The sequence below is a fragment of the Anser brachyrhynchus genome, assembly GCF_964034855.1.
Source record: "Anser brachyrhynchus genome assembly, chromosome: 4".
Taxonomy (NCBI): domain Eukaryota; kingdom Metazoa; phylum Chordata; class Aves; order Anseriformes; family Anatidae; genus Anser; species Anser brachyrhynchus.
Genome location: NC_137698.1, coordinates 41,094,151 through 41,105,911, shown reverse-complemented (window position 1 = coordinate 41,105,911; position 11,761 = coordinate 41,094,151). Strand labels below are relative to the sequence as shown.

General features: G+C 39.6%; 1 protein-coding gene across 6 annotated transcripts in view; it reads left to right on the top strand.

The window, feature by feature from the left end:
• The window catches only part of LOC308194891 (uncharacterized protein), a 709,819-nt gene that overhangs the window by 109,563 nt on the left and 588,495 nt on the right, over positions 1-11,761 (top strand). The window lies entirely within an intron of this gene.

The window sequence follows — 11,761 nt, the reverse complement described above, 5'->3', positions numbered from 1 at the left end:
ATCTGATATTGGATTTAATTTATTTATTTGTTAAAAATAATAATAAAAAAAAATTGCAAGAGACATTGTGTCAAACAGATGCTGGAGACTGCACAGGCCCCCAGGAATTCCCTTCTGTCTGAAAAAAATTGGAGAAAAATTGGAAAAAAATTCTTTCGCAAAATTGGAGCTTAGCAATAATGAGAGTGACAAGGTCTGGAGCAGGCAGGTGCTCAGCACTGAAGCTGGAGATTATTTGGATCAGACGCCTCATAATCCCTAAAGAGAGAACTCCTAAATGCGTAAAAGCTCTGAGGGCAGATGCACTGTATTTTCATGGTACAGTGTTGCTGAGCCTATGGCCAGTGCTTAATCCCGATGCTTTCCCATTGCTCTTGCCGCTGCCTTGTTCTCTCTCCATGCCTCCTCCTCATTCTTTCAGTTGTTTTTCTCAAAATGTTCCCCACAGACAGATTTTCAGCTGAAACGTGAACTTCAAATGTAGGAAACTTTTCTGTGTTCTGTCACTGGTTTGTGAGTAAGGACTTGAACGTAGGGTTGTAATCTCATTTTGTGCGTTTTGAAGAGGCAGGCTGTAACTCTGAGCAGTACAGACTGAAACCCAACAGGCTTGGAGATGCCTTCATCACTTGACCCTTTAGTGGATCTCTTGATGTGCTAGGTGCAGTATTAAGTTTCATAGAGCTGCCATGTAACAACTTGTATGAACACCTGAGTATAAGAGGAGGTGAAACTCTAGCCTTGAGAAGGGACAGAGAGTATAGCCTTTATCAGAACAATAATAAGGGCATTATTTACCCTAAAGAAGCCATGGCTTTGTATCTACAGGGAGGTGTTCGCAGCTGTGTCAGCTTGAGTTTGTTGTGAAAATATTCTGATTGATTTTTGGTTAGCAACATGCAATCCCTAGGGAAATAAAGAACTAATATTAGAGGTACAAAACGTGAATGAAACTATACTTATATTGCTGAGAGAATAGCAGAATGATATAGGAAGAGACTCTTCTATGAGACTTGATTTGTAATTATAGATCATAAGATACCGTCTGTCCTCAATTCTCAAATAAATAATTCATGAGTAGAGCTTAAGTAAGTTTTTAACCAATAAAACCCTCACTGAAATTGGAATTTAGGGGATTATCAGCACAGTGAATTTGATGAATAGTTATGGCTTTTCAGTCTTTTCTTTTTTAATGGGAGAGGTAGGAAGAAGTTCATATAACCTAGGAGATAAAGTACTGGTATTTCCACCTAAAAGCTTTTATGAGAAGGTGCATTTAGGTACAAAGCTTAGAGTAAGCAAAATTTAGGTGGGGTTTAGCTTGATAGACATGATAATCTGAAAACTTGGAGTGTTTAAACTGAAATAACTTGCTTAAAGTTGCTGTTCTGTTTAAGCCAAACACACCTTGTGTTCTCTGCTTTTGTGTACGTACACAGTAGAAGCAAGACAACAGAAAGCAAGGAAGCAAAGCTCCGAAGCATGCAAGGTCTTTGAAAACTTGAGGCAAAATTTACAGTGCTCTCTCACAATGAGCTATTTGCTTAATGCTTTTCCACAGTCTGAAAGAACTTCCATACTGGTTTTATCAGTTGTTAGTATGTGGTGATATTCAGACCACCTCACTTCTTGCTCTGAGTTTGCACATGACATCTATGCGACAGAGAGATAAAATTCAACAATAAATGTGCTTCGTCCTTGTTTGCTTTTTTTAAGCAAAACTTATACAAAGTGTATGGCTTGCTCAGAAAAGCCTCCGTTGTGACATTAATGAAAAAGATATCAGATGCAGGGTTAACGATCATCTCCTTAATGAGCAGCAAAGTGCTTTCACTGATCTGGCAAGGAGGATGGGGGTAGTGAAGCAGAAGAACTTTTCCAAACTTGGGAAAATAAAAAGTTTGTTGAAATTCATAAGTGCTGTGATTATTTTTTCTTGGTAATTTCTGAGAAGTGTTGAATGTAGAAAATGCTTCATTTCATAAGCTTAAGTATTGTAAATATTAACTGGGCTGATTCAAAATGAACTGGTTAAAAGCATGCGTTTCAGCCTCTCTTAAATTTTGAAAATGCAAATCTCATTTAAGTTTTTCTGTAAGAAACAAAAGGGAAAAAGGGGAGAATGGGATTCAACTGGTGGGGGGCTCCATTCGTATTTAAGATTGAATACTTTCTGAAAGTCTTCAGAAGTCTTCTGAAAAGACGTCAAAATAGAAACACCTGAAGGCCTGCTATTACCAAATGTAGCCTCCGTAGTCTGGGAACTTGGCAAAAGAGAAATCAGTGACATGGGGCTGATGGATTTCACTGGCAGGCAGTGACTTGGATGTTGTGACTAGATAATGAGCAGTTTTATAAACTCCTCTGCCTATTTAAGGGCCTAAAAATGAGTTTTGGGTCACAGGCCAAGACTGAAGGCCAGGCACCCAAAGATGGATTCCGTGCTATTTTTAAGAACTCATCAGACTGCGGCTCTGGATCGTATTTATGCACGCTCTTTGCTTAAGTAGTAAAAACTTCTGTTCTCTTTAGTGAACAAGGGGTTAGTTATTCCTGTAACTTTTAATATAACCTTAGAAAATATAACTTACAATGAAAACCTGAGCGAACCATCCTGGAGACGATAGGTATTCATTAAATTATAAGCATTCTTTGTAGTGCGTTACCATGAAGAACCTTTGCTATGGACAATGGCACCATTCGGCTAGGTGGAACAAGCCCCTCCCTGGGCACAAAGGCGATTTAAATTCTCACCATGACACAACAGTTGGATACAGAAGATGAGAAAGCAGGTACAATGTTATAGGGGTTCTTTTTTACTCCTATTTCCCGTTCTTTAACCAGTAATGTACTGATCTTCAAGAGTGTTCTGCAGATTTTGAAGTATGGGTGTGTGATTAAAAAATCTGGTCATGGATTTCAAAGAGTAACTCAGCTTGTTGGATGCATTGTATTGACTTGAGATCAAGTAAAAAAATCACACTCATGTATTAACTGAGCAAATATTTCGTTCTAACTAATCAGAGTATTGTTTTACAAACATTAAAAAAAGCTCACTAAAGCCTTGTCGTTCATTATCATCATTAAAAATATTGGTATTATTTCTTTGGAATAATTACAAACATAGCAATTATTCATAAGATAAATGGGTAGGATTAAAAATAAGCACATACAAAGCTATTCATCAATTAAATAAATCAGCCCATGCTATGAAAACTTCATGAAAAGATACCTTGGAGATTTAGTTAATATCAAGGCACTAATTATTACAGGAACGCTGGTTGTTTGGGCACAGTGGGAAGGAAATCTTAGAAGTATTGTCCAGATAAGACCAGAGGCTTATTTTCTGTTTTAAATGCAGGGAAAATAACATGCGCATCAAGACACTGAATGATTGTTTTCAGTAATTCTCATATATTGGTGTGAAATGCCGGATTATCCTGTGTAATTGCACACACGCACAGGATGAAATTCCCACCCTCCAAAAAAACACTCTTTGGTCTTTAAGTGTCGCATTTTGTGGCTCTATCTGTTTAGGCTGTTTCTGACCTAAACATTTGTTGGTTTCTTCTTCATAGCTGCTTTCCATCCTCCACGTGGGCCTGGAGCCTGGTTAGCTCTGGGCTGTGCAGCTCCGAGCCTGCCTTGGTGCGGAGGAACTCCCACAGAGCAAATGTCTTCTGCCAAGCAGCCTGCTTGTGCTGTTAGGTAGCCACTGAGAAATGAAAACCTGCTCGCTTACCTGAGAAAGCAAGACTAAGCAGGGAAGTCAGATTGCTTTGCTTTGTCAGGTTATCCTCGTTATCATCGCAGGGTTGGTAAATTATAAATACCTCCCCATTAGGAAAGCGAAAACCGTACCTTAAACATGAGCTCTGTTCTTTCCTTTGGGCTTGCTATTATTTTGTTCCTTCTAGCTGTAGAAACTCTAGATTTTCAAAGGGGAAACATGTACCCTGTCCATGTAGCTTTGCCAGGTGGGATCTCTGTGGCTACATCTCAGCAGCAGCACACGAGCAATCCCTGCTTGGCAGGGCCCCTCTGCACCCCGCTGCGCTCAACCTGAAGGTGAGTTGGAGATTCATGCACGCTGCTTCCCTGCTTGGTTCCCCAGGGAAGGAAGGCAGGAGCACTGTGTAGCTTGCCGGATGGGTTGGAGGCAGCAGGGCTGCCTCGCCTTGCCTCCCTGCGCTCTGCCCATCCACAAGGTGTCTGCCATGAGTGGATGTCCTCTGACCAGCCTGCGGAGCTACTGGTACGGGTAGGAGCAGGGACATCAATGGAAGAGTTGGTGTGCAAGCTTTATTTGGCAAAACAACAGCAACAAAAGGGACCGCGAGCAAAAAGAGCTTGTCATGGCCTCAGTCCTGGTGCTGGCTGGGCTCCAGCCAGATCCCAGGTGCAGGCTGGAAGCAGAGCTGGGCGAAGTCTGCCCTGCATGGTGTCTGGCTGCACATGGCCCCGGCCACTCTGCTGGGAGTCACAGGGCATCCACATCCACGGGGGTCCACCTCATTTTGCTTGGCCTCGTTCCTTATGTTGGAGGAACGCAAGGCATTTGGGATCCGAGATAATCTGGAGCAATGCCAATGAGCTTAGTTCTTGTGGTGGTTCACACCGGTAAACTGGGACTTGCTTTTGCATCTTGAGCTTAATGATATTGACTTGAAATATGTAGTTGGAAGGAGTTAGCTGTTGTTTTCCATAAATATAGAACTCATTTTTTTAGTGCAGGTTTCTGTAAAGAAAAGACATTTATTTTCGTTTAAAGAACCATATACCTTAGCTGATGTCCGATAATACACATAACCAGAAAAACATCAGGTGAAAAATACTTTATATGATGAAAAGGTAAGAATAAATATTCTGGGAAAAAGAGCTTGATTCTCTGAATCTGGGGCTACAAAATGTATCCTAAGAATATGCAGCTTTCAGAATAGATAACAGCAGCCTCAAGGCTGATGCAGCTCAGTTCAAGGGGCAAATCAGACCCTGCCTGCCTCAAAGACTGGCCGTACTTGTCCTCATGTATTCAGTAAGATACCTACATTCATTGCTGTGTAATCAAGAGTTTTGAGTGCTGCAAAAAAAATCAGTGAAGCTTCAGTATCTTATACTTGCTTACTTTACATATTCAGTTTTTCTTGTGACAAGAAGAGATAACTACATAAAATGTCTTGCTAGCAGAACACAAGCAGATTGCTGTATGATGGGCTCACAGTCAGCAGTCTTAGCTGCGTATACGTTTTTGAATTTGAATGTGTACGATTCAAAACACAGGTTTATTAGGAATCATCAATCCCAGTTTATGCAGAGAACAGACAGTTCCTTTATGATGGAGCCTGCTTGTTCGTCTGTTACACAGCTGGGTATAGCTGAAGAACAAGTAGGAGACAAATTAGGAAGTTTGATTCTTGAAGTAACTGGAAATATCCCAGCAGAAATGTGCTCCAAATCACAGACTATTAAGAAGAGAATAGGAGGTACAAAGTACCTTCATCTGAGAAGCGCAGTTCTTTAAGACAGCTCCTGTGTCTTTTGAAAGATTCTCTCTTGTCTCTGAACTTCTCTAGAGATCCCTGTTGCTGCTGACAATGGTGTTGGTTTGTGCGAAGGCAGAAGGATCCTTTCAGGTTCTCCAGTCACCTGTTTGTCCATCACTACGTTCTGCTTCATCCCTTTGCCTTACTCCAAAAAACAAACCCCAGCCCCAAAACCACCAACACCAAAGCACCCTGTCATCCGCCCAGGAGCTAAGCAATTGATGCCCGTTTAACTTTGTTGCATCCTAATAACCTTATAACTCATATTCTAGCCTGTACAACTTTTACTTATTGTTTATCCTCTCTGCCTGTGAGCTATTCTGTTGACCTCTTAGGAGCTAACTTGAACATAAGCTGTTGGCAAGATAAAATGATGGGTGCTCTATGAGTGCTTGCCTCTACTGTGTATAAAGTGGCACTGCACAGATAGCTCTTAAGTAGATGTTCAGCTAAATGGTGGTAGTTCTCACCTTGCTTGTATCTGTTAGCTCACTGCAAAATCTTACTGTAGAAATTATATGAGTCCCTTCACTAAAAAATCTGGAATTAACTTACTCTTTCCTTTTGTAGAAGAGATGACAAAAATATTAGAAATACTTGATGCTGTCAATGCTAAGGGTAGAGAAGTCTGAAAGAAGAGGAGAAATCCTAACAGTTCTTCCAGCTCCTGTTCTTGCCAGTTGATCAGTATTTCCTACAGTGGATTTTATAGTGTTTTGTCTAAATACCAAGAGTTGTGGCTTCCATCAAAGTCACATCCCATAACCCAGAAGAACTCATTATCAGAGAAAATTTCTTCTCTGTGTTTTCACTTTCTTTTCACTCTACTTAGCTGTAATTTTGGGTTATCATTCCCAAATAAATAATATTTCTCTTTGCGGTCCTGTTTTCTGCCCTCTACAAAAATCCAGCTGCTGGCAATTTGTATTACATTCTTACAATTTCCTTAATTGTGTACTTCTTTGCGGTTCAGATACAAGGACATTTTTCAGCTGTGTTATGGTATTCTGTGATGTTTTGCAGCAGGAAGAACCCAAAAAGGATTCCATAAGGATGTTCCCGACAACAGGGCACTGCTTAAACAGCTGATTAAGTTATGTGTGGCTGGAGTGCATGTACCACCATCTCCTGCTACTTGTATCCATTGCTAGCTGAATATAAGCTTGATCAGCTGTAAATCTATTCTGAGTTTCAACTTGAGTTCCCAGGCAGCCTGTTCACTGTTTCACCCACATATTCTTTTACTAATTCTTTGGATTATGTCTCTTTCCTGATTTATGTTCACAGAACATACAAACCCAGTGTCTAATGGGTATTTTGTGTATGCACAGTTAATTTTCTTTATATTTTTTCATGAAACAAGGTGTGGATTCTGAAGCTGGTGCTGTGAGAGCTTTTCTTAGATGAAAAGCCCTTAATTAAAGGCAGTATTTAATTTTTATGATAAACCTCTGTTTTGTAAAGAATTTTTTCCTTTTTCTATTCAGAGTCCTTTGTCCGTTATAAATGGTAAATTGAGTGACTCCTGGGAAATTATTTTTCATTTCTGCAGAATTAGTAATATTGATAATTCTGAAGATCCATCAATAGTCTAATGATAATGCTACATTTTCTGTCAAACAAAACAATATGCACATCAGAAGGCCAGAGAGAAGGCAAGTCCTAAGAACAGTATAGATTTATTTCTTTAAATGCATTATATCCGCAGTTCCTAATTTCATTGTTGTGTTTCAAAAAAAGGAGGAGGTAACACAGTGACACATACCCATCTTATTTTCCTAACAGCATTAATTCATCAACTTTCTCCTTCAGAAAAGTCAGATATAATTCTAGGGATGAAGTTAAAAGTAACTCAGTGTGAGAAAACCAAGGCACTTGACCCATAAGCTATCTCTAACTAATCTCCTGAATAATCCCTTAATAAACAGTGATTCTGTAAATTATGCCACATAACAAAGTACAAATAGATGCTATACTTTTATTTTCTCACTTAGCTAGTTTATGGGTGTTGTGTACAATGTTTTATTGGCATTTTACTGCTGCAGTGTGTCTGAAAGAAAGAAAAATAAAAGAAGATAGTTCTGATCATAGTGCTCCAATCATCTTAATAGGGTCAAGAGATCATTTGCAATCAAACGGCAAATTCTCTGAAATTTTCTCTTTGTTATACACAATAAATAACTTTTCCAGAACCAGCAGGTTGTCAGCTGAACTCAGACAAAGTGTTAAGTGTGTGAAATCAAACAGATACTTGCATTGATGTTTTATGGGATAATGGTGATTCTTCAGATCTGATGGAACATTTACGGAATTGCTGTAAGCTCACCATAATGTTATTAATGTGGTTGATGGCGAATGAAGAAACAGGCTAACAGGGGAAGCAGCCATTTTCTTAGAGCAACTGGGGTTTACTGTCTGAATTCTAGATACTTCGGTTAATAATTTATGAAGCTATTCCTAATTATTTCACAAAGCTATTTATAGACTTAATCAGGAAATTAATCAGTGCAATAACCATATTTATTTATGTAACATAAGAAGACAGTCCCTTTCCTTATTTACAAATACAGGGGAGTAATTACAATTATGCAGGTCTACATCTTTTCAAATGATGGTATGATATTGGGCTAATTTACATTTTATACCTGTTTCCAAGCTATGCTTCTATGCCTTCCTCTGCCTCCCCAAAAGAAGTGCCCATGGAGGAGGACCTCAGAGACCACACTGCGGGCCCTTACAGGAAGAATTACGTAGAAGTTTTCATTTCTGAAATGAGTGTAAAGCTAAAATGAGCTCCTGGAAATCTCTGCTAAATTCCATTAATTTTATTAGAGAAGCACTATACCTAGGTCAGCTGCTCTTGTTGAGACAGATTTGCTGTTGACAAAATTTTATCTCATTTTGTCAAGTCCACATTTTTCCATTTGCAATTTTTTTTTGTTAATATATTGCTTACCACCCCTACTGCAGTCGCCTACACGCTCATGTGAGTGATGTAGCTTTTCTCTGTTTTTCTTAATGGGACAGATATAATATCCGGTATATTTTCACTTAATATCCCCCCCACGCTCCTGAAAAAAAATAAAAATGCCATCAAAAACAATGAGCCAAACACCAGTTATGCAAAACCCCTCCAAACATCTGAAAACAAAACATCTAATAACAGAACGTAAAGAACAGAAAATTGATTTTCTGTAATCTACCAGTTGGGATATCAATAGAAAGCAGAAACTTACTTTCTGAATTAATTATCTAATTTTCTTTCCCTTGTCCCTGCCCCATTTCATTATAGCTGATTCAATACTGTTTATGTGCATCTGCTCGAGCATGAAGTACCCCAGTGCCTGGAGAATGTGTACGTTATCACTGATTAAACCCACTCTTCCAGTAAACACAGTTCTTGGCCATTGAGCATGTTGACGCTGAGTAGGTGAATATCCAGGATGGAACTCAGTTAAGTCTTGTATCAAAATTCAGCTTTGGTGTTTTCTCAGAAATATCACTGTCCTCAGTGACACAGAGTACCACTCTTTAGCCTTCAAGGCTAAATTAACTAATTTAACAGGACACCTTTTCCCATCCAAAGCCTTTTTGGGGCCATTGCCTAACAAAGTTTAACAGCTGCCAACCAGCCAGTTGCTTCTTGATTTTATTGCACATTAGGAGGTAGCCAATTAAAATCTGATTCCCAGAGGGAAGGTAACAACTGTGTAGTAAATGGCATGAAATAACTCTAAAGGAAAGATGTATTTAAACTGTGAACGCAGATGTGCTTTTCTTTATGTGAATTGATAATAATGCTTCTGAGACTTTTGGGAAACTTGTCTTTGTTGATCAGTTCATCAAAGAGTTAAAAGAACAATATTGTGAGAGAGTTTTGCTTCACATCAATCACTTGCCTCACAATTTGAAGATCCCTGTTCCCTTTTAATCATTGCATGGAACATATTCTGTTTTCTTGGAGAGAGCAATTTCTGGTTTCATTACTAATTGAAGTAGACTAATTATAAATGATTAGCATTTGAAGAAGGCTTTTAATTGCTATATAAGACCAGTTCAGTGTGCCTTTCCCTGCACTTCATATGAGTGTAACTTAAAATACATAATTCAGTAAAGACATTAGTATAAAATAGGATGAAGTATACTTATAATTCTTTATCAGTCATTTCTGCTGGTCTCTAATCCTAAACAAGATGATGCTAAATATGCAGAATTGCAAAAGACGGAAATCAGGTAATTCAGTATAAACACACTTGCTTCCTATGTGTGATATTTCTACTGTTTTACCATGTACCAAAATGGCACCACAAATACTGCTTCGTGAAGAATAATAAAAATACCTTAAGCTTTTAGTTCAAAATAGACAGCAATAGGAGGTAAAATTGGTATGGTAAATCCAACTGAAAAGAATCAAAGCTACACTGATGAGAATTGAACAGATTCTGTAATTGCTTGCAGCATCAGGAGCAGTACTGATATGAACATCAGTTTAGAATAAAACCATTAAAATAAACTAATTTCCATGACCACATCTGTAGAACAGAAATAGGAACATTAGCTCATCTCTCTTGTTGCTGTTTAGTTATAAGGAATCATTTGGTGTTATAGAAAGTTCTTTTCATCGGTTTAAACCTGAGCATGACCTCTGCTTTCAGAGCAATTCACCTTTGCAAGCCCAGGACAGTTAGAAGAGCAAAGGGGAAGAGCAAAGTAACTTCTAGCTAGGAGCCCTTCTATGAGCCGGAAAGGGTTTCACTGTCTTCCTACTTTCACAGTAGGAAGATGCTTTCACTGTCCTCTGTCGTGTGAGAAGTACAATGAAAGAAAAAGTGTGAAAGTAACAGCTGAAATGTGCAGGCTGAGCTGATGAGTCTTTTGGAGTTCCTGCTGTTGAATTACTAGAATTTACGAGGATGGGATGCTGTACTGAGCTGTGAAAAACGACAAACACGTTGCATTTCCTACAAGAAGTGACCTAATAGTGGAAGAATGGAAAGAGAGGGGTAACATGGACAGAACATCATAGTGGAAGAGATGTCTTTGCTGCAGCATTTTGAATAATGGGGAGAGACTGAATATATCTTGTAATTCTAAATACGTGTGCTAGTGAAATAGTGGCTCATCAGAGCTAGAAAAGGAATTGCTGTGAGAAAGAGGAGCAGCATTGCTAGGAGATGGTAAATAGAAGAATTTGCAAGACTTATTCCCAGATTGAGAGGTGTTAATGAAAGGTGGAATTAAAAAACTACCTTGGGATTGTAGCTGGAGTGATAGAGTGATATCCAGGGAGATTAACAGCGGAAGAATGTTGCAAGGTGATATCGAGATGCCTCTTTTAACTTTTTCTTTCACTTGAAAAAATGATAGCTAATAACTCATAAGAAGATGTCAAAGAGGCTGAGAAGAGAAGGTGATAGGTCTGAGATGCTGAGTTGGGACTGTGAGTTGCTTTAAGATGGTAGTTAAATCTAAGTTTGCAGGTACGAGTATCCTTAGATAATTTAAAGGTGGGAGAGAAGGTGTCCTCATTGTGGCTGGAGTAGAGTTAATTTTCTTCCTGGTAGCTGGTATGATATTGTGCTTTGGGTTGTTGATGAGACTAGTGGTGGTAGCACGGGGATGTGTTAGCTGTTGCAGGGCAGTGCTCACCCAGGGCCAAGCCTTTCCAGCTCCTTGTGCTGCCCGGCCAGTGAGGAGGCTGGGGATGCCCCAGGAGCTGGGAGGGGACACAGCCAGGACAGCTGGCCCAGGCTTGCCAGTGGACATCCCGTACCACATGGCGCCGTGCTCTGCAATGACAGCTGGGCGAGCTGCTCAGGGGGCTGCTGCTGCTGGGGCTGGCTGGTGAGCTATGGTGCTGTGCATCACTTGTCTTGTGTATTCCTTTTTTTTTCTTCTTTTTTCTTTCTTTCTTATTAAACTGCCTTTGTCTCAGCCCATGAATTTTACCCTTTTCAGTTCTCTGTATTTCAGATTTCCCACCAGGAACTGCAATAAAATCTGGAGGATTTGGGAGGGGAGGAATAGGGAGAAGAATAGGGGGGAACCCTCCATAAAAATGATTGTAGCACACAGAGTTAGAGAAGCCAACTTAGTTGTGTTTATTGGCCTTGGCAGTTCAAGGCAGGATACGGAGTGCTGTTCCTGAATGTACAAAGAGAAAAGAGACAGGAGAAATGGTAGTTAAAAGGCAAGGTGGGGGGGAGGCAAACATGTTT